Here is a 27263-nt window from a genome sequence, read left to right on the forward strand (position 1 = left end):
TAAAAGAAGAAAAGGAAGTCTTCTGTATACTGGGTGGATCCTTTATAGATTCCTTTCATGGAAAGCATGGACAAAAACCAAGTAAATGGTGAAGCATGGAGAAATTATAATCTGTTTTAGTGGTTGGAGATCCCTTTAATGGGAGATCACATATGAAGTAGGAGAACCCTAGAGATAAAAATCTGAGGTGCGAAAGGAAATGAGCAAGATGATAAAAAATGCTACTCACCTCCTGACAGAGGAGATGGATTAATAGGAAGAATGAGTCATAAGTTTTGGATATGGCCCATAGTGGAATCAATTTTGTTTAAATATGCTTATTTGTTAGAAGAGTTTGGTTTTCTTTTTTTTTTTTTTTTTTTTTTGTTTTTCAGTAAAGAGAGTTAAAGTTAAAATAGGTGTTTGGATAATTGAAAAAATAAAAAGAAAAGGGGCAAGGATCAATCATAGAAAATAATGACAAAGACTTTGTCATTAAATAGTCATTAATTGACTTTGTCATTAATCCTCATTTTACAATTGAGGAAACAGAGTAGACAGAGGTTAAGTTATTTGCTCAGGGTCACATAATTCCTAGGGGTCAGAATCAGGATTTGAACTCAGGTTTTCCTGATACTACTGTATCATCTAACTATCATTGCCTCTGGTCAAGTGAACATTACAGAAAATTCTGACATAAAGCATAGTTTTATCAAGATAGAAAGTCTTTTCTGTTTTCCACATTTCCATACGAGTCAGTTAGAGAGAGGTAAGGAGATCATGGATTTGTGAACAACATGGGAGATGGTCAAATACAATTAACTGGATTTTGAAGAGAACACAGTGGTAGTCATGGTTCATTAGATACTTCCCTTGCATTATAGGAAATGAATCACAACTAACAACCACCAAATTTTAATTAGAACACAATCAATGCTATGACCCTGATGGATGAACCCTATAAAACACAATTCTTCCATCTAAGTCAAGCATCCTTCACTAAAGCCCTTCTTTGAAACATCTTTGTAGCATGGAGGTTGAGTCATCTTGGGTCTTACTCAGCTGGAAATCTCTGAGAGCGGGCTCAGAGATAAACCCTTTGTGGCCCAGTCACCAACATAACTAAATTTGGAGAGACTTATTCCTGGATACAGCAAATATAAGCCTCTCCACTAAGGCTTGGAGGGCTTATGATCTTTCTTAGAAGTAAAGACATACATATAAGAAATCATAGATCTTTACAGTTTTAAACTATAAAAAATCCAAATTCAAACCATCACAAACTTGATTTGGTTGAAATATTTTATAACTGAACCTAATTCTTATGACAAAACGATTTACCAAAGTACACTGGATGTCAATCTAATTTAGACATGAGCTTCTACGAATATTGATTTTAGTTACATAAAAGTCCATTAACAGCAATCCTGAAATATAATTTAAATGACCTGGAAAGGAATTAGGAGGCACCAAGAACCTATAAGAAATTTTTAAAATAAATATTCACCAGAATCTGATCAGCTTCAGAAAGAGTACCTTAACAAGTAAATGTAAAGGGAGAGTTTGTCCAAAAAGCAATAAAATTCCTAGAGCCATAGACCAGTCTTCAGAATACAAAGATCTGTTTAGCAAAAACAAGCATGGTGTGAGTCCTGACCTTACTCCCCAGTTTGCTTGCTGACTTTGAGCTGTTCTTTCTGTGGCTTTATTCATCCATGTGTAAAACTATGTACCCAATTCAATTTATCCCATAAATAAGCAAGGAAATATGACTTTTCAAGACATTAGAACCAGCAGTCTCTGTTTTATTGCATCATCATGGCAGCTGTGATTAAATTTCATTTTCTAAGGAAATGTATTGTGGATCAGGATATCTGGTTCCATTATTAATAAATCAATTTGCTATACTTATTTTTTGAATCTTCCATCCTACTGATCATTTCAATTTTCATCTGAAGATGTATTTAGGATTATTAGGGCATATCCCAACCCCATGCAAAATAGAACCCATCTGTACCTTCAGTTTCATTCCTAAGGAAGTTCATAAATATGGGGGGGGGGGGAAACAGGCTCCAAATCCAAGTGTTCAAAATAAACAAGACCAAAAACCCAATGTCGTATGTATGTGTATGTATTTTTAAGAAAGCAATTTTAATTCTTGACATAATTATAAACCTCCTGTGCTTTCAAATCAAAGAAGGGAGAAGGGGGAAAGTAGCAGGTACCTCCCTCAGGACTTCCCAACTCTAGCAAATATTTTCTAATCAGCCAGTCTTACAAAGCTCTACTAGTCAGGGGATGTAGGGCTTATCCGAAATAATAGGAGCTAAGATTATCACAATACAGAATAATAGAGCAATATTATAGATGGTTGAAATGTCATAATGACTTTAAAAAAAATGGCCACTGACCTGGCTATGTAATATATATACATATTTCATATATTTTATAATATATAATAAGATAATATATATTTTATATATTTTATAATATATAATAAGATAATATATATTTCATATATTTTATAATATATAATAAGATAATATATATTTCATATATTTTATAATATATAATAAGATGATATATTTTATAATATATAATAAGATAATATATATTTCATATATTTTATAATATATAATAAGATGATATATTTTATAATATATAATAAGATAATATATAATTATATTATCTTATTTTAAAATAGTTTGATGTGTTAACAAACTTTTGGCCTCTTTTGATAACCTCACAAACTAGAGGAGAAAAGAAATACTTTTGAAAGCTTGTTTCTTTCTGAGTGAAAAGTGAAGACATCTTTCCCTCCCAATGAAATCACAGGAAGAAAATGTACACCTGGAATTCCTTTATCTGGAACTTGGAGGATAATCCAGTATTTACCTTCAGAGTTAAGCAGCTTCAATGATCCATAAAAAAGCAATAATCCTAATTCTTCAGAGTATCAGAGAGATATAGTATGATGGGAAAAGTATTAGATCTTGTTCAAATTTAAGCACTACTTTTTACTACTTAAGCAAGTTACTTCATTGTCTGATTCTGTTTCTTCACCTGCACAACCTGGGAATTAGGCAAAGAGATTATCTTTTGTCCCTTTCAATGCTAATTCCTCTGAAATGATCCATCACATCTTTCTGGAGTTGGATTGATTTCAGGAAAATATAGCAAATGCTTTGCAAAATCTTAAATAGCTATGTAAATTATAGCTGTTATCATCAATTTACATGGATCCAATTATCATCTCTATGCAGCCGATCCCTAGGTCTATATATTGTCTCTTCTGAGCTTCTGTTCCAAATAACCAACTATCTTTTCATCATCTCACACTGGATGCCCACATAGATAATTCAAATTCCCAAATCCTCCCTCTTTCTCACCTTTCCTATTTTTCTTCCGAGCACTGCCATCCTCCTAGTTCCATAGTTCCATCATCAATTTTCTTCTTGCACTCCCCCGCCCCATCCTAAATCTGTTGCCTCGTACTATGGATTCTGTTTTTGAAATCTCTCTTGAATGTCCCCTCCTCTTCATTCACACAGTCTGGGCCCAACTTGGTACAGGTGCCTTATCTGTGCTAATGCAATAATGTTCTGCTTGTTCTTCTTCAAGTCACTCCTCATTTTGATGTTTCCGTTCCTCAATTGCCAAAATAAAGCAAAATTCTGACTAGTTCATCTCCCTATTTAACAAACTCAGATAACTTCCAGTTGCTTCCAAGAGCAAATAAAAAATCCGGTCTTTGGCATTTAAACCCTTCATGAACCGGACTCCTACTACCTTTCCAGTCTCCTTATTACCTTCCTCTCTGTGTGTTCTAGGAACCCATGATAATGGCCTTTGTCCTATTCCTTGCACAGGACACTCAGCTTCTTGCATCTGTGTCTTCTCAGTGGTTGTCTCCCATGCTTACAATCAAGCAGCTAATACTCCCACCGCTTTTTCCCTGAAATACTTCTCACATCTCCAGTGAGCTTCAAGCTCTCTCCCCCTTTGATCCTATTCTTTCCAAGCTATGTAGAGAAATGCTTATATGGTCCTTTGGGATATATAGTAGCCTGCCCAGCCATGGTCACCCAAGGCTGGACATGTGTTCTTAATAATATCATTTTATGGAAGCAGAATGAACAAAGGACAACACTATTAAGTATTAATTCTCACAATCATACATGGAAATTATGGCACTAGGAAGGAAAATCATCTGTGAAGGGTCCTGGAGAGCTACTTCAGAACTGGAATTGGCAATTTGCTGTTCTAGACAATAGTGGTGCTGTATCACTTATTACCATATTCATGTTTTCGTGTTCTTTGTGAGACTGCTTTTTAAAAAAAGGAAATCCAGACTAAAATACCCAGATATTTAAGAAAGAGGGCTTGGAAGCAGTTCTGGCTAGCTCTGCATGGACACACATGACATAGAATACACTTGTGATCAATCTCTATTTACCTCTATTACAGATGGAGATAAGCAGAGAAGACCCTCCCCTCCAAAAAACCCTTCAAATTCAAAATCTAAGAACAAACTCTGAATATCTCTGGTCTCCCTTTTTTTTTTTTTTCTAAGGCACCTCTTTCCCCTCTTGGGATACTCATTTCCATAGCTCTTCCTCTATTAAAACAGAAAGAAATTTACATCTTTTTATACATTTAACTGAACTCCATTTATTTAGGCATGATGATATTAATTTCAAAAGATTTTTGATTTAATTGATGTGGGTACTCTGGCACCTATCAATAGGAACATCTCAAGCCCTAATATACTCTTTTTGAATAGCTGGAGCCAACATAACCAAATCCTCAGGTGGATTTGCAGTGAGAATATCTTTGGTATGCATCTCAATTTATTCATTATTTAGGTGACTTTAGGGAAGTTATTTCATCTTCTTGGGACTCAATTTCCTTATTAAAGAATAGGAAGCATCAACCTTGATGCACAGAAGAATGGGAAAGGCTTGTTGGTGGATAAGATCCAGGATCTTTGTTTTTTACCCAGCATGATAATGACAATGATGATTAAATAATAAATGAAATAAGGGGAAAGTGTTGAGACCAAAGCTGATTATGGAGAGTACAGAACTAAAAATAAGAAAACAAACCTCAGAATTTGAGTTGGCTGTATAAAAGTCTTACTAATTATAGTTATTTACATGAAATCTTCAACATTTATGACCAATTACCATGTTTCACAATAACAATTATGTCTATCATATGAACAGCTGAAAAATTCTTGACTTTCTTTGTTTTGTCATTGAATCCCTCCAGCTAATAAAGAATTTAAGGAACTTTAAGAGAAAGTGGCTATATTATCTTAAAAATTCAAGATAGATAAGGAATCAAAGTTTGACTTAGATCCAAGGATTCTGGGGAAAATAATTTCAAAGATCATAGAAAAAAGTAGAAAGAATCCTGTGACCTAAAATTTTAAGGGAAGTTGAATCAAGAGGAATAAAAGGATCTCAAGAACAAAATAGGCTACTTAAATATAAATTATTCCAGTGAGAAAGAAAAAAGGGAGGTATGTAAAGAGATAACATCTACATGTGAACTCACTGGGATTTTTTATTTTTATTTTTATTTTTTTTAATTTTATAATTATAAAATTTTTTGACAGTATATATGCATTAGTAATTTTTATAACATTATCCCTTGTATTCATTTTTCCAAATTTTCCCCTCCCTCCCTCTACTCCCTCCCCTAGATGACAGGCAATCCCATACATTTTACATATGTTACAGTATAACCTAGATACAACATATGTGTATAAATACAATTTTCTTGTTGCACGTTAAGTATTAGATTCCAATGGTATAAGTAACCTGGGTAGATAGACAGTAGTGCTAACAATTTGTATTCACTTCCCAGTGTTCCTTCTCTGGGTGTAGTTGTTTCTGTCCATCATTGATCAGCTGGAAGTGAGTTGGATCTTCTCTATATTGAAGATATCCACTTCCATCAGAATACATTTTCATACAGCATTGAAGTGTATAGTGATCTTCTGGTTCTGTTCATTTCACTCAGCATCAGTTCATGTAAGTCTCTCCAAGCCTCTCTGTATTCCTCCTGCTGGTCATTTCTTACAGAGCAATAATATTCCATAACTTTTTATGGAATTATAAAATAAATTATGGTATAATAAATTATACCATAATTTACCCAACCATTCTCCAATTGGTGGGCATCCATTCATTTTCCAGTTTCTAGCCACTACAAAAAAGGCTGCCACAAACATTTTGGCACATACAGGTCCCTTTCCCTTCTTTAGTATTTCCTTGGGATATAAGCCCAATAGCAGCACTGCTGGATCAAAGGGTATGGCTGGATTCTTTCACAACTCCACCAACAATGCATCAGTGTCCCAGTTTTCCCACAGCCCCTCCAACACTCATCATTATTTGTTCCTGTCATCTTAGCCAATCTGACAAGTGTGTAGTGGTATCTCAGAGTTGTCTTAATTTGCATTTCTCTAATCAGTAGTGATTTGGAACACTTTCATATGAGTGGAAATAATTTCAATTTCATCATCTGAGAATTGTCTGTTCATATCCTTTGACCATTTATCAATTGGAGAATGGTTTGATTTCTTATAAATTAGGGTCAGTTCTCTATATATTTTGGAAATGAGACCTTTGTCAGAACCTTTAACTTTAAAAATATTTTCCCAATTTGTTACTTCCCTTCTAATCTTGTTTGCATTAGTATTGTTTGTACAGAAACTTTTTAGATTGATGTAATCAAAATCTTCTATTTTGTGATCAATAATGATCTCTAGTTCTCCTCTGGTCATAAATTCCTTCCTCCTCCACAGGTCTGAGAGGTAGACTATCCTCTGTTCCTCTAATCTATTTATGATCTCATTCTTTATGCCTAAATCATGGACCCATTTTGATCTTATCTTGGTATATGGTGTTAAGTGTGGATCCATATCTAATTTCTGCCATACTAATTTCCAGTTTTCTGGGTTTTTTTAAAGATAGGTATAGAAGTTGAAAGCAAAAGCTATACAAGGGACATGAAAAATTAAAGGAAAAGAAAGCCTTGGGGGTCAATGGGCTCATAATGAATCATAGAAAAAAGTCAATTTACTCAATTCTTAGTTTGTTTATATTTTCTCTACCAAGGGAGAATAATTTTCAGATGAAGCATAAAACAAAAATGGTTCACAAGGAATCAAAAAACAAGATAAGTGTAGAGGTAGTAAGGCAATATCTAAAGGCCTTTTGTATTCACATTAACAAGCTCAAAAAAAAACTACACATTATGGTATTGAAAGAGTCTTATAAAAGAAAAATGAAAAGAAAATATTAGGTCTTCCCATGTTACCCAGCTGCAAGGGCAGGTGTTAGGAAAAAGGCCTAATCCTGTTACTGAGTGTCATGGAAACTTGACCTGCTCTGCTTTACCTGTCCTGAGACAAATTGGCCATCTATTCCTTCATCATATTAATACCAAACTTAATGTGGATGCCCAATCTGCATAATTCAGAAGGTTAATGCACAAGACATCCACCAATTTCAGCATTCCCAGTGGCTGGGATCATACCATACCCAGCTGATTATGACTAATGAATGGCTATCTTTAAAAATAACTATGACGGATGAAAGTGTCAGAGGCCTAGAGACAGGGAAATACTATCCTGATGTTCAAAATGGTGAGTAAACTATATTCTTTGAAATGATAGGCTGGCGAGCTTGACTTCAATTATCGAGAAAATTATAGGACTCATTAGCAGTAAATGAAAAAATTGGGAGTTCTTAGAAAGGATGTAGTATTTAATAAGAAAGAGCATACAGTTATTAAAAATGAGGCATGACAGATTTACTTTCCCTGCTCTTGTTAGAGCTAATAGATTCAGAGAAATTCGTAATCTTTGTCAAATGTCTTGATGATAATCAGATAAACTATGTCCTTCATCATATCCTTTTGGACAAGATGGAAAGATATTGGTTTGGTGATACTACAATCAAATTAGTTGAGTACTGCTTCATTGTCCCTAAGACTGACCTAGGGCGGAGGTAGTGCAGGGCCTGGAGTCAGGAAGACCTGAATTCAAATCTGGCTTCAGACACTTACTAACCAGTTGTGTGTCCCTGAGCAAATCACTTAATACTGTTTATCTGCATTTCCTCATCTGTAAAATAAGCCAGAGAAAGAAATAGTAAATCATTCCTGTGTGTTTGCCAAGAGAACCCCAAATGGGGTCATGAAGGTTCAGACAGGACTGAAATGACTGAACAACAAAGAGTGGTGATTAAAGGGCTGATATCCACCTGGAGAAATGTTTCTAATGGGGTTCATCCTTGGACTTTTTTGTTTATAATTATGACTGACTTGGGGAAGGTGGCAAGTGCTCTGAGGGATAGCTCCAGAATTGGAGATTAGTTAAAATTAAAAAAAAAAAAAAAAAAAAAAAACATCAACAGACTGGAAAAGTGGAATGAACTGTCCTTATGTTCAACTACATAAAACCAGGAAAGATACAATTAGGAAGCAATTCATGTAAAAGGACAAATTGTTCCAGAAGAAAACAAATTGTTCCAGAAGAATGAAAATATAAAATAAGTTGATTGTATAATGTAGTAGCCAAAAATTATAATTCAATCTTAGCTAGTGTTGATAAAGCCTAATGTCAAATTAGGCAGCTGATAGTTCTACTAGCCATATCTCCCGTCAGAATATATTCAGAGCAATAGTTCACTTTTTGTCAGAGACCCTTCTGGAAGATTAATGAATGAGCCCCTTATCAGAATAACGGTTTTAAATGCATAAAAGAAAATACAAAAGAAACCAACTATGTTGGAATAGTTATCAACACACACACACACATAAATATATATATATATATATATGTATATATTAATTCATGGACTCTAGGTTAAGATTTCTTCTATTACACCCACAGAAAGGGCAACAGGATAGAAAGCCAACAAAAAGCTGTTAACACATGATGATTATATAAAGGAATCAAAGTCTAGATTTGGGGGTTCTGGAGGTTGGGCTACCCTGGGAGACAATGAAATATGAAACAGGAAATAGATTTATTCTATTTGACTCTGGAAAGGAGTGGAACTGGAAAGAGGAGTGGGGACGATGAATAGAAATTACTTAGAAGTATATTTCAGCTTAACATATAGAAAAATTTCCATATAATTACAGTCGTCCCCAAGTCTTGGCTACTGTTGAAGATTATGGCAGAAATGAAAAATAAATATGAGCATATTTAAAGCAAGTATGCAATAAGCATGGAAGGAGTTAAACTGGATGCTCCATAACTATGGTAACAGATGTAGCTAATTTAGGAGACAAATGAGCATGTTGAAAATATCAGAAGTGTGGTGTTAAGAGTGAAGGAGGATAAATTCTAAATAAAGGGATGCTGAGATAATTAGTATGAATACTCAACCATCTGACACCAAAAAAGGGTAAGAGTAACTTCTCCCACCCTCACCGTCCTTGGTTCATATAATCATAGTATTGTAGGATCAGGGGATTTAGAGTTGGAAAAGACCTAAGATAGTTCAGTACTCTCATTTTCAAGCTGAGGAGATAGCCCCAGAGATGGGAAAGGACTCACTCACTCAGGATCTCTCTGTTTCTGTCTCTTTCTCTCTCTATCCGTCTCTCTCTTTTAGCTCTCCCTCTGGTCTCTGTTTCTCTGTCTCTTTCTCTCTCTCTCTACTCTGGGTCTCCTGTCTCTGTCTCCTTTTCTCTCTTCCTGTGTCTCTGCCTCTATCTCTATCTTTGTGTGTGTTTATCTCTCTGTCTGTATGTCTCTCCCTCCCCATCTGTCTCTGTCTCTCTGTCTCTGTGTCTCTCCCTCTCCCTCTCCTTCTCCCTTTGTCTTTCCCTCCTCCCTCTCCCTCTCTCCCTCCCTCCCTCTCTCCCTTCCTCCCTCCCTCCCTCTCTCCTTCTGTATTTTTTCACTTGGAGAAACCAAGGCCCAGGAAATGGGAAGTGATTTATGTAGCGCCACAAACATAGTAAGCAGCAAATAAATATGCTAAATAAAATTCAGGGTAACTAGATCAGGTCATTCTCATTTCAGTGCATTTTCGTTTCAGATTTGGTGGCAATGAAAAATGGCTACTCTGTGTGAGAAGAGCCTTTGTGTCATAGGGAGAATGGAAGGCATTACAGTACATATTATCTGTAGAGAGAGGATATGGTTTTCTTTGTATCATATCTGTTATTAAAAGTAAACTTTCCTCTCAAAAGGATCTTAATGACGATCATGCATCCTTTTACACTTATAATACTTTTAGGATAAGTGTTTTAGGACTAGATGAAGGAAGATATAAAAATCAAATGGGAATGCACACTCTTTTAGTCAGTTGCTGAACTGAATATTCAAGCCCTCACACTTTCCTGGGAATGCTCTGATATTCTGCAGGCAAGTGTGAATACAGTTAAGCTATTTTTAAAACAAGTACAAACATCAAAAGATGGAACATCCAAAGAACAGTTAAAAACATTTGATTTTTCATTTGTTTTAATAAAAATATATATTCAATACAGACTTTAGACTAACTGCGGAGTAACAGTAAACTTATATGAGTGTAATGACATCTATAAATAAGACTGTTTTGAGGAAGATAACGAAAAGGGAGGAAGGAGGGCAACTGCTTGCTCCCTGGATGTCTTTAGCTGTGAAGGAGGATATAAATATAAAACCTTATGTTTGGTTCAAAAGTGAAAAAAAAAGTGAAAAGTCAAAGGGGAGGGTGGCTAGACTACATTACATAAGAAAAAGATGAGAGTTTTTGTGGACTATAAGATAAATATGAATAGCAATGTGATGTGGCATCCAAGAAAGCTAATGCATTCTTAAATTGAACTGAAAGGGATCATTCCTAGGACTCAGAAGGTGCGAATCTTCCTGTATTCTGCTATATCAGATTGACTCTATAGCTGTCAGTGCTGGGTCTAGAGTGAGGAAGACCTGAGTTCAAATTTAGCCTCAGACACTTACTAGCTGTGTGACCTGGACAAGTAACTTAACCCTGTTTTCCTCAATTTTCTCAACTGCAAAATTGGGATGATAATAATAGGACTTACTTTATAAGGATGTTGTAATGATCAAATGAGATAATATTTGTAAAAAATGCTTAGCACAGGAACTGGTACATAGTGAGTACTATATTCCCTTTCCACTGTAGCTTTTCATGCAACAAATATTTTTTGAACACTTGTGGGAGATATTGTAGCCAGGATTTTTATTCAGATATGGATTGAATTATAAGGTCTCTGAAGTCCATTCCAATTCCAAAATTATATGATTTTGCTTTTAAGAACAGTGATAGTAATAATTTACAAATGCATTTCATCTATGTTCTACTTCTCTTTCAAATCTCAAAACATCTCATCTCTTCCCCCACTACAAATACCATTTAGGTCCTTGTGACTCCTGGACTAATGCAATGATTTATTTCCTAACAGCCTCGCCTTCCTCTATCCTCCCTAGTTCATTCTTTCTGGCTCCACCAGTTTAATCTTTCTTATAAACAAACTTGGTCACAGAGCTCCTCTGCTCAAAACTCTCTGATGGCTCCCTATTGTCTACTGAAAATAACCTAACTTTCTCTGGAGTACACAAGGCCCTTCAAAAATGATGTCTCTATCTTTCATATTTCTCTTCATAGAATTCCCTTCATTCCACCAGACTGTTCCCTATTCCCTGTACGTGCTCCAAGCTTTCCTACAACCATGTCTTTGCACCCACTGTTATAATGTCTCCAATATTACCAATCACCTTCTCCTTTCTTTTCACCCTATGTCCTTCCTTTAACTCCTAGCTCAAGAGCTATCTCATCCAGGAAGCCTTCCCAGACGCCCTCTTACAACCAGAGATAATCTCCTTTTGCCTACAAACTCCACATTTTACTTTGTTTGTACTTCTCATGTATTTGTGCCCCACTTGTAGACTTTGATTGCACGTATGTATGTCATATCATCCTAGATTATATGTGCCTTGGGAGATATTATTGCAATTTAGAAAGTATCTTTAAAATGATTTTTGCCTCTGCCCTTAAAAGTTTCAGCATTATATTCACTCAAAAAAAAAAAAAAAAAGATACAAACTAGGATCCCTAGGGATATCTGATGGGCATTGTTAGAACATAGAATTATAATAAATTTCACAATAATATTAAATGATATTGGAAGGTTTTCAAATGTCTACTTTTGGGGGAGTGAGAGGAGGCAACAATCTTTCATGTTCAAATCAAGGGTCACTGACTGCAGTTAGATTACGGAGAAAGTTAGGACTAACACCCCTGGAGTTAGGACTTTTAAGCATAAAACAACCACCTGAGACTGACCTTCTAAAGTAGGGTAATTTAAAAACTTTTCATATAATCTTCAACAGGGGAGGGGAAAAACCCTCCTTTTATTTGTTATTGAATATAGGAGAAAATGAGTTGGAAAATGCATATTCCCTGTAGGAATTCAAAGAACTAAGCTTTAAAAACTTTAAATGAGCAAATGACAGTTTAGCCACAGACAACTGAAAAAAATCCATAGGATAAGAGATTCAGATATATGAAACCTTTGAAACCATAGAGTGCAACTCATCCATTTTGCTACTACCCAGCAAAATTAAGTAATTTGCCACAGAACTGCAGAGCTAGATTTGAACCCATATTCTCTTTCCAAATCACTAATCTTTCCATCACAGCATTTTACTGGGGAATTTGTTAAAGGCAAACATGGCATGTTCATGAAATTTGCAAATGACACAAAAATTAGTTAATTCATTGAATAAGTCAGAATCCAAAAATATCTCAGCAGACTACAATGTGGAACAAATATAAGAAGATGAAACTTAATATCAAAAAATTATAAGTCTTTATTGGGTTTTCTTAAAATCTCGATTTTTGGCTCTAACTACCTGCATTAACTGGGGAGCATGGAGGTGATTCTGGGTTCTCAAAAATCTGGGCCAGTAGAATCTGATCTCTCTAATTTCCTACAAATTGCCCAGAAATGGATTGTCCATCTATTGTCCAAGAAATATCCTTTATAAGTGTAGAAAGGATATTAACTAGAAGAGGTAGCAACCAGGCTATTATTTCTCTTGACCCTAGCCACTCATGAACAGATTACTAAAGCATGGAAAATTTATGTTTTCTACTGGTAGATATAGAAGTCACACAGATTAAATCACACAAATATTGAACTAAAAATGTCATGTCTTCTAAGACATCTTTCATTTTCATTCCATCCAAATGACTAAAATCCTAATTCAGGCCCTCATCATCTCTTTAGATTATTTACAAGTCTCCTAATTGAACACCTGTCTTCCTTCTCTCTCTACTTCCAATTCAACATCCACAAAGCTGCCTTGAAGACTTTGTCTAGAATCAGTGGTTTCTTTTAAAGATCAATTTCTTCTCTTTTTTTGGTCTTGGATTGTTTTATTGAAATTTTTGCCCACAGTCTGATTTTTCTAAATCAATAGGTCATTGGTAACTCACATAGCTTCCTGAAAACAAACCTAGCATCAATTCAATTGAATTCAAGAAACATTTATAAAGAGACTACAATAAGATGGAATCTATTATAGGCCTGAGGATTCCAAAGATCAAAATGACTTACTGGGCTTGAAACGACAAGTAGGATAAAGTTGATAAAAAATCAACTTCTATAAGAAGTCTTTCCTGATCTGCCGACTCAATACTTTTCTCCCTTTCCTCCAATAATCATTAATAAATTTATCTTTTTTATATGTTTTCTTCTAATAGAAGGTAAGCTCCTTGACAGTAGAGTCTATTCTTTGCTTTTTTTGTCTCTCTATTCCCAGAATCCAGCACAGTATCTTGCACACATAGTACACACTAAATGACTACTTCCTTGTAGGATTAGATTGGTCTGTCTGTATAAATTGGTGTGCATGTCATAAATGGACTAATGAAATTGAAGGGAAACCCTGAAGACCAAAGCACAGACAGATATCTGAGATCTGAGTTCTAAGAAACAGCTGTGACTTCCAAATGTATTCACATCACAAGATATGGGGAAAATACCAAAAGAAGCATGATAGATGAATTTGTGTACAGAAGTGGAATGGAGACCTCTATTATAAATATGAAGATAAGAATGTGTGAATTGAGAAACTACTGCATTAAGATGCATGAGAAAGTATCTCCAGAAATTTGCTTAGAAGACAGGACATTATAGAAAATGGAGTATAACTAATGCTCTTTTTTTCTTCTATTAAAAAACATATTTGCCAGTATCTAATGGGAAGAAAATGAAATAATATTAACAATCAGTTTTGAAAATTTTAAATAATGTTAAGAGTCTAGGGAGATTGAGAAATTGTATTAATTTATGACTTATAATGGTTCATGACAAGGAGTGAAACCTCCAAATTGAGCTAAACTTCAAACAAGACTGGTTTATAAAAATCTCATTAATTGCTAATTTGTGAAACATGACAAAGATGACCTCTAAGGGGTGTTAGTGCATTTTCTAGATGAAAGAATAAGGCCCAAGTATATTAGGATGATAGGATCAAAGACTTCAAGGGTCAAGTCTCCCTCTTCCTTTCACAAGTAAGAAACCTGAAACCCAGGGAGATGAAGTAAGTGATTTATCCAAAGTCACACAGGTGATAAGCTGCAGATCTGGCAGTGTTTCTATTTTATTTATTTATGTGCGTATTTGTTTATTGATTGATTGGTGATATGATCATCTCAATAGATGCAGAAAAAGCATTTGATAAAATCCAACATCCATTCCTACTAAAAATGCTTGAGAGTATAGGAATAAATGGACTATTCTTTAGAATAATCAGGAGCATATATTTACAACCGTCAGTAAGCATAATATGCAATGGAGATAAACTGGAACCTTTCCCAGTAAGATCAGGAGTGAAACAAGGTTGTCCACTATCACCATTACTATTCAATATAGTACTAGAAACGCTAGCCTCGGCAATAAGAGCGGAGAAAGAGATTCAAGGAATTAGAGTAGGAAATGAGGAAATCAAACTATCACTCTTTGCAGATGACATGATGGTATACTTAGAGAACCCCAAAGACTCTGCTAAAAAGCTATTAGAAATAATTCAGAATTTTAGCAAAGTTGCAGGATACAAAATAAATCCACATAAATCCTCAGCATTTTTATATATCACCAACAAAATGCAACAGCAAGAGATACAAAGAGAAATTACATTCCAAACAAATGTTGAGAGTATAAAATATTTGGGAATTCATCTACCAAAGAAAAGTCAGGAATTATATGAGCAAAATTACGAAACACTTGCCACAAAAATAAAGTCAGATTTAAATAATTGGAAAGACATTCAGTGCTCTTGGATAGGCTGAGCGAATATAATAAAGATGACAATACTCCCCAAACTAATCTATTTATTTAGTGCTATACCAATCAGACTCCCAAGAAACTATTTTAATGACCTAGAAAAAATAACAACAAAATTCATATGGAAGAATAAAAGGTCTAGAATTGCAAGGGAACTATTAATTGATTGGTGAGACAATCTGAGTCAACTGATTTGCACAGGCACACACAACTAGTGTCTTTTTCTGATTCTAATCATAAAAATTAACCTGCTACTGTAATTTGTATTTACTCAGAGGAATTAGTGGGAGGATGAGGGGGAAAGCTGTCTAGAAGATTTTTTTCCCCACAAGGTTAAAAGAAGATGAATGAATATCTGAACTTGGTGAGATGAGTTCTTTGGTCAAATCCCATATTGCACTGGCGATAAATATTTGGCCTTTGGCATGTTTATCAGCATTTATTGCAATGGACAGAAAACAATGATGATTTTAAACATGAGGGGAAATTTGCCATTAATTTGGTAGAACATCTTGTTGAGTTGTCAGTTCTTTGTTCTTAGAATTTAAAGCTCAAAATGAATACAAGGGATAATATTATAAAAATATATATATAATAAAAAAATTAAAAAAAAAAAAAGAAATCAAGCCATTCTCCAATTGATAAATGGTCAAAGGATATGAACAGATAATTTTCAGATGATGAAATTAAAACTATTTCCACTCATATGAAAGAGTGTTCCAAATCACTATTGATCAGAGAAATGCAAATTAAGACAACTCTGAGATATCATTACACACCTGTCAGATTGGCTAAGATGACAGGAACAAATAACGATGAATGTTGGAGGGGCTGTGGGAAAACTGGGACACTGATGCATTGTTGGTGGAGTTGTGAAAGAATCCAACCACTTTGGAGAGCAATCTGGAATTATGCCCAAAAAGTTATCAAACTGTGCATACCCTTTGACCCAGCAGTGCTACTACTGGAAGATGAATGGATGTCCATCAATTGGAGAATGGTTGGGTAAATTATGGTATATGAATGTTATGGAATATTATTGTTCTGTAAGAAATGACCATCAGGAGGAATACAGACAGGCTTGGAGAGACTTACATCAACTGATGCTGAGTGAAACGAGCAGAACTAGGAGATCATTATACACTTCAACAATGATACTGTATGAGGATGTATTCTGATGGAAGTGGATATCTTCAACATAGAGAAGAGCTAATCCAATTTCAATTGATCAATGATGGACAGAATCAGCTACATCCAGAAATGGAACACTGGGAAATGAGTATAAACTGTGAGCTTTTTGTTTTTGTTTTTGTTTCTCTTCCCAGATTATTTTTACCTTGTGAATACAATTCTTCCTTTGCAACCACAACAACAAAATTTGGTTCTGCACATATATATTGTACCTAGGATATACTATAAGCTATTTAATATGTATGGGAATGCCTGCCATCTAGGGGAGGGGGTGGAGGGAAGAAGGGAAAAATTTGGAACAGAAGAGAGTACAAGGAATAATGTTGTTAAAAAAAATTACCTATGCATATGTACTGTCAAAAAAAGTTATGATTATAAAAATTAATAAAAAATTAAAAAAAAAGAATTTAAAGCTCAAAGTAATATTAAATATTTATTCTACCTCCTTCATTTTATAAATGAAAAAAAAATAAGAACCTGGAGGGAAGGTGATGAGACTTGACCAGTTTCACAAAAGTCATAAGTAGCAAAGTTGGGATTGAGATCCAAGACCTCAGTCTCCAAATCTACTGCTCTTAGCTTAAACACAGTTGCCTTCTCTCAAAATCCTTGATTAAATCAGAATGTAGGTATATGGCCCAACACAAATGAATAGAATCCCTTTCTTGTTTCCTTTTGGCAGTAAATCCTGCTTTTTATCCGGCATCCACATGGAGTCTTAATTTGTGCAACATATCAAGGACAGCCTTGAAGGGGAAAAAATTACAAAAGAATAACCCAAGGGGCAAAGAAATTCAGTTCTGCTTTAATGAAAGGGTGTGTATGTGTATGTTTTCAAGTATTCACTGAATTAATATGAAAGCTTTTAGATTTAGAATTGGAAGGGACCTTAGAGATTGCATTGTTCCGCCCCATCTCCCTCTCCTCCTAACTCCTTCAAGTGTTTTACAGAGTATTGAACTAAGGCCTTAAAAAGTGAGAGTGACTCATATTTAATTTATATCAGATTACTTGCTGTCTAGAGGAAGGGGGAGAAGGAAGAAAAAATTTGAACACAAAGTTTTGCTAAGGTAGATGTTGAAAATTATCTTTGCATGTATTTGGGAAAATTTTTAAAAACTGATTTAAACCCCCCCTAAAAAGACTTGCCCCAAATCACCCCAACAGTAATCTTTGGAGATAGGATCTGAAGCAATATCTTCTGGCTCTACAGCTAGCACATTATCTGCTACGGCATGGTACCTTCTTACATACTGGCAAGATTCAAAGGCATTTTAGAATGGCAAGAGCCACCGAAATCCAGGGTCATGTCCACATCAGAATAGAACAAGATGGTTCCATTGCTCCAAAGACAAAGCAGTAAGGTTGCAATTCCATTGGACAATCACATGAAAATAATGGTCTGCAAAATACCCAATCTCTTATTAATAAATGGCAAACACTCTGGCACATTTTTTCAAGCAAGAGAATATACTTCCATTAGTTATGTTTCAATTATCAATGTTTTTCACTCAAGATACATTTTTGCTTCATAGGTTTCTGTCAATGATCAGTTGATTTAAGCCCGTCTTTCATACATTCAAGGCTTCAGATTTCATATATCATTTAAACTTGGGTATGAAAAACTGGGTTTGTGGTGGTTATTGTTGTTTAAAGTATGGGTTTAAAAAAATTGGGAGAAAGCCAAAACAAAAAGCTAAAAAGACTTTCAGGTTTACAATTAAAAAAAAAAAAAAAAGTAGAAGTGACCTCTCCAATGTCACAGAGCACAGAATAAAATGAGGGTTGGAACTAATTCCTTGATTCCAAATCCAGAACTCTTTCTACCAGATCATGCTACCCCCTTGCTGCTTCTGCCTTCCAGAATGACTATGGCAATCTGGCAACTTGGTACAGATAGGGTGGATTGGTTAATAAGATTGTTTTCCTCCTACTACCTAACTGAGATCCTGACATTGTAGAAATAAGAGGTTTATTTGATTGATTTTTTTTTTTTTTTTAGTTTTTAGTTTAAAAAAATCAAAGTGTTTCCAACAGTTACTAGCTGTGTGGTCATGAAGCTTTTATTTAATCTTTCCTAAACTCAGTTCCTTCATTTGTAAAATGGGTGTAGTAATACTATCTGTCTCATCATATTGTTGTATCAAACCATTTTAAATAATTGGTATGGCTATGAAGGAGATAATTAAGAGAATTAGCCATTTCAAGAGAGGACAGGTTTGGGTAAAATGTTAAAACTGGAGAGTTTGGGCAGCCAGAGAATAATATAAAGATACTGTACTCTGGAAGAAATTGGAGATAAAGGAGAGATTAGAAAGAATTATTTAAAAAGCACTAAAAAAGAAACTTCCATTTTTCGTGGGACCCTAATGGCTCCTCCCAAAATGAAGCATGCAAATAGATTAAGTAATATCTAAGGTCTGTTTCAGTTCTGAAGACTACGAAGCTCTGAACCAGTGTGTCAGGTGTGTTATAGGTCCCTTAATGCCTGTCCTTGGCCACCTACATTAGAGTTAGCACTGCCCTCAAAGTCAGGAAGAGCTCTGATCTTCTTGGTATCTGCCCCTGGTACATCACTTACCTTCTTCTTAGTGCTCTCTGTTACTTTCTCAGAAATGGCAGAGGAGATGATGATTTGCTCCAGAAGCAAGTTTTTTCATATGGAAATTCCCTGTGCAAATACAACTACAGATCTCTATCTCTTTAAAACAACATTTATCTCTATCCTAACACTTTAGAATGGAGATTTTGAAAATCATAGAATCTCAGATAGTAATTTAGAACTCATACTTGAACAATACACCCTACTATGTCGCCAAGAACTGGTCATCCATCTTTTGTCTGAAGATCTTTAATGAGTGAACCTTCCAACTCATCTAATAGTGCTTTTTACATAGCTCTAATTATTAGGAACTTTTTCCTTAGATGAAGGCTAAATATACATCTTTGCAACTTTCACCGATTACTCCTAATTTTCTGTATCTGAGCAAAGGAAATCTAATTACACCTTTACATGACAATTTTTCATGATCAAGTTCTTCCCTAAATCGTCTGTTCTGTAGATTTAACATATCCAGATTACTTCAATGGACCATCATATAGCAAAGAGTGGGAGCTTAACAAATAGTTGTTGAAGAATAAATTATTGCATTTAAAACAGATTTCTACACCCTTATCTTTCTTCTTTCAAAACTCTTTTTATCAGTTCACTAAAAACAAAAAAAAAAAAAAAAAAAAAAAAGGAAAGCATAAGCAGTACTTTTCAAACATCTGTGTTCCTGGAGCAAGATAATCTTTTCTCTTTTACTTAAATCCCTCATAAGTGAGAATTTTGTTAAAGAAAACAACACTGTGAGAGAACACCTTTTAATTAATTTTTTCATTGCCTTAAAGAGTACTTACCTCATCAAGAAGAATTTAGAAATTAATTCTATCAGATATTTAAAGAGCAATTACATTACAAAAATTATTCTTAACAGTAAAAAAAAAAAAAGAAGAAGGTGCTTTATGCGAAAAATATGGTGTAGATTCCCAAATCAGAGAGTGATAAAGCAGAGGGGGGGAAAAATCATATAATATTACTAATAAATTTTTCCTAACCTGAGATTTTATCTATGTAGGGAACTTTCAGAAAGAATCTTCCCTGCACCAATGCAAATTACCAATTTTTCTGAAATTTAACATTTTAGAAAGTTACCTAAGCAGTACTAAGAGATTAAGAGCCTTGTTCAATGTCCTATTGTCAATGTCAGAGGTGTATTTGAGCTCAGATCTTCAGAACTCCATGGCAGATTTTCTACACATTGTGTTATGCTTCCTTTCATCATTAATGGATATTGACACAAAATATTATATTTCTAGCAGAAATTATGATATATTCAAAAAGCATTCATTAATCTTAAATTGGATTCATATCAGATATGTGTAAAAACAGCATAGTTAATACTATAAAAAGCATCATATGATTTTATGAATAAAAATATTCTCTCTTTCTCCCCCTCCTCACTGTCTCTTCCCAGTGAAATGTAGAATCTTTGACAGAGACAGAGACAGAGACAGACAGAAACAGAGACAGAGAGATTCCCTCGCTTTCTTCTTCACTGAAGTTTCTTATAAAGAAGTGGCCCTTTTTCTCAAAGACAATTCATCTGCTCCTTCCCTTGATCCTCTCCTGCTTTTTTGAGCAGATTGTCCTCAATATCAACACCATTTTCTTTCTAATCTTCAATCTCTTCCTAATTACTGACTTTCCCTGCTGCTTACAGACATACCACCTCTCTCTTATCTTTACCCTCTCCCTATCCATTCCATTTTGCCATTCCCCTTCACTTCTAGACTAAAAGAAAGAAAAAAGAAAAGTCTTTTACATTTTTTACATTTCTCTCCTTTCACCCAGTTCTATTCTCATTCAATCTCATTCAAGTGAAATAGTTCTCTATGCCTTTGCATTGGCCCTACCTCATTCCTAAAATGCTGTCCTCTCATCTCTGTCCTTTGATTTCAAATCTTAGCTCAAATCCAACTTTCTATCAGAGGCCTTTCCCAGTTTCCTTAATTTGCAACTGTTAATTCTTCAGAAATTACTCCACATCCCACCCCATTTTGTATTTATCTAATTATTCAGGTGTTTACTCCTTTGTTAGAATATAAGTTCCTCAAAGGCAGGAACTGTTATTATTGTTGTTTTATTTTAACCTTTCTTTGTATCCCTCAGTCTCACACAGTAAGAATTTGACAAATGTTTTGTCACTTAGCACTCTTTGAAATAGCAAAATACTTTTTTAAAAGATAAGTGGCTATCAATTTAAGAATGATTGTGCAAATTGTAGCATATGAATGTTATTGCATTTTAAGGAACAACTTACATGAAGAATTCAGAGAAGCATAATAAGAGTTGTGTGGATTGATGCAGTGAAGAAAAGAACATAATTTAGGACAAATGAATGCAATGAACATTATTGGTTCCAGATAACTAATGGAACTTTTTCTTTCCTTTTAGTAAAGAAACAAAAAATTACAAGTATGGAAGGTTATATATTCTATCAGTACAAGCAGCGATATGGAATGATTTTGTTTAAGGTTGTTGTTGTTATAAGAAAAGGTACAATGTGAAATAAGAATGTATATTAATGAGAAGTAACTGTGGTATTCAAAAAAGACATTAAATTTCTAAATCCTAAAGTGATTTAAAGGGAGAGAAACACACTGAGACTGGAGATAGATATCTTCTATTTCTTTAAACCCTCAATAGATTAGCAATATAAGAAACACCAAAAGAGTGAATAGCCCAGCAGGTGAAACTGCTGGTGATTTCCATCTTGCTTTCACTCCATCCCTAATGACTACGTGCATGACACTATATTAAGCTGAAGATACTGAGATGAACAAGATATGGTCTGTGCCCTCAAGGAGTTTACAATTTAGTAGTACTCAAAAGGCAAATAAACAAAATAAAACAAAAAAGTCTTTGGAGTACCTCAAAGATGCTATGAAAAAATTTAATGTCACTGCTGTGTGGTTCTTGGTTGAAACAGGTATCCACAACATTCATGATTAGGCTAATGGCATTGTATGATAGCAAGGAAACATCAAACAGAAAAATCAAGGAAGTAAACAAGCCCCCAGGAGGAAATATGTCATATTATAGACACAATCATGAGATGTTAGTAGTTCATTATTGACCCTGAGTATTTATTAAGTTCCCAAAACATGGCACCATGAAGGAGAGAAGAGACTTTTTCAGGAATTTACGATCAGACATCTTTAAATAGTCAAACAGATATTGATAAATGAGTCTCCTCTTGCCGAGGATCACACAGATAGCGTATGAGGTAGGATTAGTCTTTAAGGTCTTTACAAGTACAAGGTAAGCTCTTATTTCAATATCATCCCTGTTGTCCCCCAAGGACTAGCACATGATACAAAACATTAGGGGGTTCTACATTCTAATAGAATTGCCAATATATTTTCATTTATATGTGGCCATTAATGATTCTCCCTAAGGAACTCTTTTACTTGAATCTAAGAAAAATAGTGAAATTCTTGTTAGTAAAAGAAAAAGAAACTATAATTTAAATCAAACCCTGGAAGATTAGTGGGAGCTGGGGAAGTCTCTAGATCCATGGTTCTATCAATCTATGGAAATTCTGGTATGGAGACTTACTCCACCAATTCAGACACATCTAAAAGAGTTGCTTAGGGCACTTAGAAATTGTGCGGACTTGCCCATGGTCACACAGCAGAAATTGGACCCTATCGAACCCTGAATCCAAGATTGGCTCTATTATTCATGATCTTAAAATACTATTTCATTTTATTTGTAGTGCTTATTAAAGCATTCATATATGGAAGAGCTCAAGCTAGGGGATGCAAGAGATTGGAGAAACATAATCACTACCTTCAAGAACCACACGGTCTAGTAGGGGAACTAAGATGCAGATCCAAATGTCTAAACACAAAATAAAATATGACAAATACCTAAAATATATATAAAATGACACAGATATAATTTGCTCCTAATGGATGAAGAAAGGCTTATCTATCTTTGGATACTAACGAATATACCATTAGAACTTGGCCTTTAAAGGCAATTATGACTGACGCCTAGTGCTGCAGTGAGTAGAATACCAGATTTGGAGTCAAGAAGACTCAGCCTCCTGAATTCAAATCTGGCCTCAAAATCTTATTAGCTGTGTGACTTGGGCAAGTCATGTCATCCTGTTTGCCTCAGTTTCCTCACCTGTAAAAAGGACTGGAGGAGGAAATGGCAAACCACTCCAGTATTTTTGCCAAGAAAACCCTAACTGGGGTTATGAGAAGTCAAAAATAACTAAATAATAACAAAAGTGACTTGTAGTCATGTAGTAGAGCATATAGAATGCTGGACTAGGAATCAGGAAGAACTGAGTTCAAATTTTGATTGCATACTTAACATTTTTGAAAACCTGGGTAAATCACTTAAACTGTCTGACTCATTAGTAAAATAAGAATAATAATAACACCTATGTCCTAGGGTTGTTGTGAAAATAAAATGATTTAATATTTGCTGAGTGTTTTCTCCAGCCAGATTTATTTATTAATTTATTTGGATTTTAAAAAGAGGGGTACAGTCAAACTGAGACCTGTTGAAGATCTTAGCTTGAAAAGACCAAAGTTTCCCATTGCATCCAGGGCCATCTGATCTATATCTGGCCACTGGTGGTCTTTTGTGGGATGGTAACTTTTCCACATATGATGATAATATTTTAATTGTAGATGCCCTTGGTAATCGATCAATCAATAAACTTTTATTTAATGGCTACTTTGTACCAGGGACCGTGCTAAGATTTGGAGATGGTAAAGCCCTTGTTACTATAATTCCAGTTCCAAATCTCAGTTTATATTTTCTTGGATTTGATATACCTCTGATATACCATAATAAGCTTTTTAGGGCTTTAAAATGCCCAGTTCTCCTCCTCTCTCCCCATTCCCCATCTCCTATTTGACTCATCTACTCATAGGAATCTTCCTGAGATTATCCTTCTGCCTGAGTGTTGAAAGCTGAGCTTTTGATGGGGACTTGACAGATGGAAACTTCCAATCTTTTTATTTTGCATAGATTCATTATGCAGATGAATTCTTAGCCAGAAGTTAATCTGCCTAGTTCTTTGTAAGAACAGATTTGGGCTGGAAAGAGTCTTAGAGATCTAGTCCAATCACTTCATTTTAAGGAGAGGTGAAACTGAGCCTTGAAATAAGTAATGCATTTAGATGCCTGATTTGTGAATTCACAAATAACATGTGGTTGATCCAAGATGCTAGCATCTGGAATTATCTTGTGAATTTTTATTTTAATAGCAATTTACTTTATCAAACCTCAGCTTCTTGCAGGTGATTTTTAATTATACTCATTCACTCTCCCTACTGTATATGACTTTGGATGGATCTGCCATAAAGAAATGTATTTGGGGAAAAAGATAAGTACCTAATTTATAAAGAAATAGTCAGAGGTTATAGATCGCTGGTTCCCTGAAGTGATGTTCTAATTGGAACATAAACCCATCAAGGTATATGCCGTCTTTCGTATTTAAAATTTTATTAGTCTTCTAAGAACCAAATGCTGAGCTCAGAATTTAATGTGGAAGAATCCAAGTATAGAGGATTTTTTTCCAACTAATATAGCGATTGAACCAACATCTAGTCAATTCTAACTTTCTAAGACCAGAAGCCATATATAGTAACTTTTATTTTGCTCATAATACACATTTTTTATAATTAACATAAGCATAGAGACAAATATCATAGATTTTGGTTGATTTCAACCTAGCTAGGTCTAATAACTGTTTTTTTGTTTGTTTGGCTTTTCTTGAGGGAGTGGAGGTACAAGTTTTTTTCTATAAAGAAATTGTAATTATAGAACCAAAAAGATCACATGTCTTCTAGTGATTTTGCAAATATCCTTTGCTCTAATTTAGAAATAATCTAAATTGAATTTCTTTTTAGTTTACATAAGGAAAAGATAAATATTTAGTGGTAATTAAAAACTCCCTTTTTTCTGATGAAGAATGAAAACAGGTGAAAATGTAAAAAGCCAACCTATTTAAGTACAGTCCAAAAAAACACATTTAAATATTCCATAGAAAAATTTTCATATGACCTGTTTACAAATCTGGAATTTCATCATTATCTTTGATTTTCCTCTGAAGTACTTTGATTCAGGTCATCTGAACAACAGATTCATGCCCCAAACAACGCCACTTCTTAATTATAATCATCAAAAGCAAAGCCCATGACCGCACAACTTAAATCCCTACTAGGCCTCCAAAAACCCAGGCTTGCACTACAGTTTTGTCTGCAGGAGACTTTAACACTAAAACTGAAGACTGACATCTCTAAAGTGATGGTCTTTTTGCAAAGGCCTCTAGTCCAAGTAGGATCAAGATCCCTCCGTCGGGTTACTCCGCATTAAAATGCCAATTTAGTCCGCTGAAATTCAATTTATATCATCTATAGAGCAATTCTGAACCTTTACAGTGCAGACCCAAGTGGAGTGGGAGAAAAGAGATGAAACAGATGGCTGCTGGTCATGTGTCAGAAATGAAGGATCGTTTCTTTTTTATTTTGTATGATTTTTTTTCCTGTCTCGTTGGAGGGGTGGGGTGGGGACTTGGACAAGGGAGGAAGAAAAAAACAAGACAATAGGAGAGACGGAGACTCCGTGGCAAGCATTCGGAAGAAGGCCGATGGCAGGTACGTGGCTCGCTGGCTTCCAAACAAGCTTGCCCTTGTCCTTGCCTCCCAGATGCACCAAAGGGACAAATGAAGGAGGTGGGAGGGGAGAAGAAGAAAAGGGGGAAAGAGGAATAAGCGCTCAATGTTCTGACTTTCCTGGGCACTGGCCCCTGAGTGACTGAATATCCTGAAGAATGAAAACAGACTCGGACACAATTAGGTGTCAGTGTCTCTTAGCCAGACACTTCCAAGGTTTAGATCACCCACCTCCTTCGTCCGTGAAATAGCTGCAAAGTGTGTTTTGCTACCAGGCGCACAGGAGACACCCCCAAGAGTGAATTCTGCAGAAACCACAAGCCAAACTGAATGCAAATGTTTATCCTATTAAAAAAGGTGGGGGAGGGCAGAAGGGGAAAACAAGCAAACTCACCTGTAATCGAAATAAACCTAGATGAAATGAACATCCATCAACCCTTGTGCAACAGCAAAATTGTTTATTACTATTTTATGCAAACTAGTCTAGGGGATTACACTCCAGGGATGCTCATTTCACGGGGCCACGAAGGAAGACCATCATCAATCTCTTGGTATTTCCGTGACACGAACAGACCCAAAACCACCGCGGCGCGGAGAAATACACCAGGAACGTTTAAATGTCAGATGTTCCCAGACAGAAGGACGGCAACATGCGGCAGATTTTAGAATAACGGCCCGAATAAATCAGTAGGCAGAGTAGCCGTTCCCGCCCCCGCCGCCGCCTTACCTCCTTACAGCATCTTATCCGCGGCTGCTCTCCGGCTGCGGCCAAGGTTCGGCTCCCGAGTCCGCCGCTAATCCGCAGAGGCTCGCTTCCCAGCCATGCCCAGCCTCGCACTTGTCAGAGCCCCGAGCCGCGCGCCCGCGCACCTGGCCGCCCGGCCTCCTCCAGGAGGCAGCTCCTTCACGGAGGGGTAATTACAGATCGCAGGGGCTGCCGCTCTATGACAAAGGTTTTCTTTCCCGTCCCCTCCCTTACAGCCTCGCGATCAAAATTAAATCCATCTCCCGCATGAGGCTTCGGAGCAATGAGAGTGCTTTACTATTGCCTATACTGACAAAGGGAAGGAGCCGGGTGCGTGCAGAGCGCCCTCTGGCGGCCGAGAGACCCCGCTGCAGCTTCGGAAGAAACCTTGCTGCAATCCCCACCTACTCTCTCCTGCTGCAGTCTGGAAGATGATGCAACAGACCAGATTTGATGTCATAGACTGTGAGAGCTGGAGGAGGCCCGAGAGATGTTCTAATAGTGATTTGAGATCTTGAAACAAGTGAGTGGCAAAACAGTACTTAAGGACTTTTCAGTTGCAAGGGTTAAAGTAGAAAAATGATCCATGCTATTACCCATGTATATATCTGGTAAATAAAAACTATTAAAATATATATTTTTAAAAATGATCCATGCATAGTTTAAAAGCTTCAATTTAAAAAAAGAACTTTTCAGATTGCATCCAAACACATTGTTGCCATTAAAAAAGATAAAAATTACAACTAGCAATCACCATTGACATTTTGTTCTG

The 27263-nt window shown here is 35.6% G+C and overlaps 1 protein-coding gene across 2 annotated transcripts in view; it reads right to left on the bottom strand.

Annotated features, from left to right (window-relative positions):
• ADD2 (adducin 2) overlaps nt 1–26801 on the bottom strand; it is a 170298-nt gene extending 143497 nt beyond the window's left edge. Inside the window, exon 1 of one of the 2 annotated variants that reach the window (XM_074287198.1) lies at nt 26474–26801. The gene's annotated coding sequence lies outside the window, so the exon portion shown is untranslated. The remainder of the gene's footprint in view (nt 1–26473) is intronic. The other variant, XM_074287201.1, reaches the window with a different exon arrangement.
• Nucleotides 26802–27263: the final 462 nt, after the last annotated feature.

Source organism: Sminthopsis crassicaudata, chromosome 2, assembly GCF_048593235.1.
Source record: "Sminthopsis crassicaudata isolate SCR6 chromosome 2, ASM4859323v1, whole genome shotgun sequence".
Lineage (NCBI taxonomy): Eukaryota > Metazoa > Chordata > Mammalia > Dasyuromorphia > Dasyuridae > Sminthopsis > Sminthopsis crassicaudata.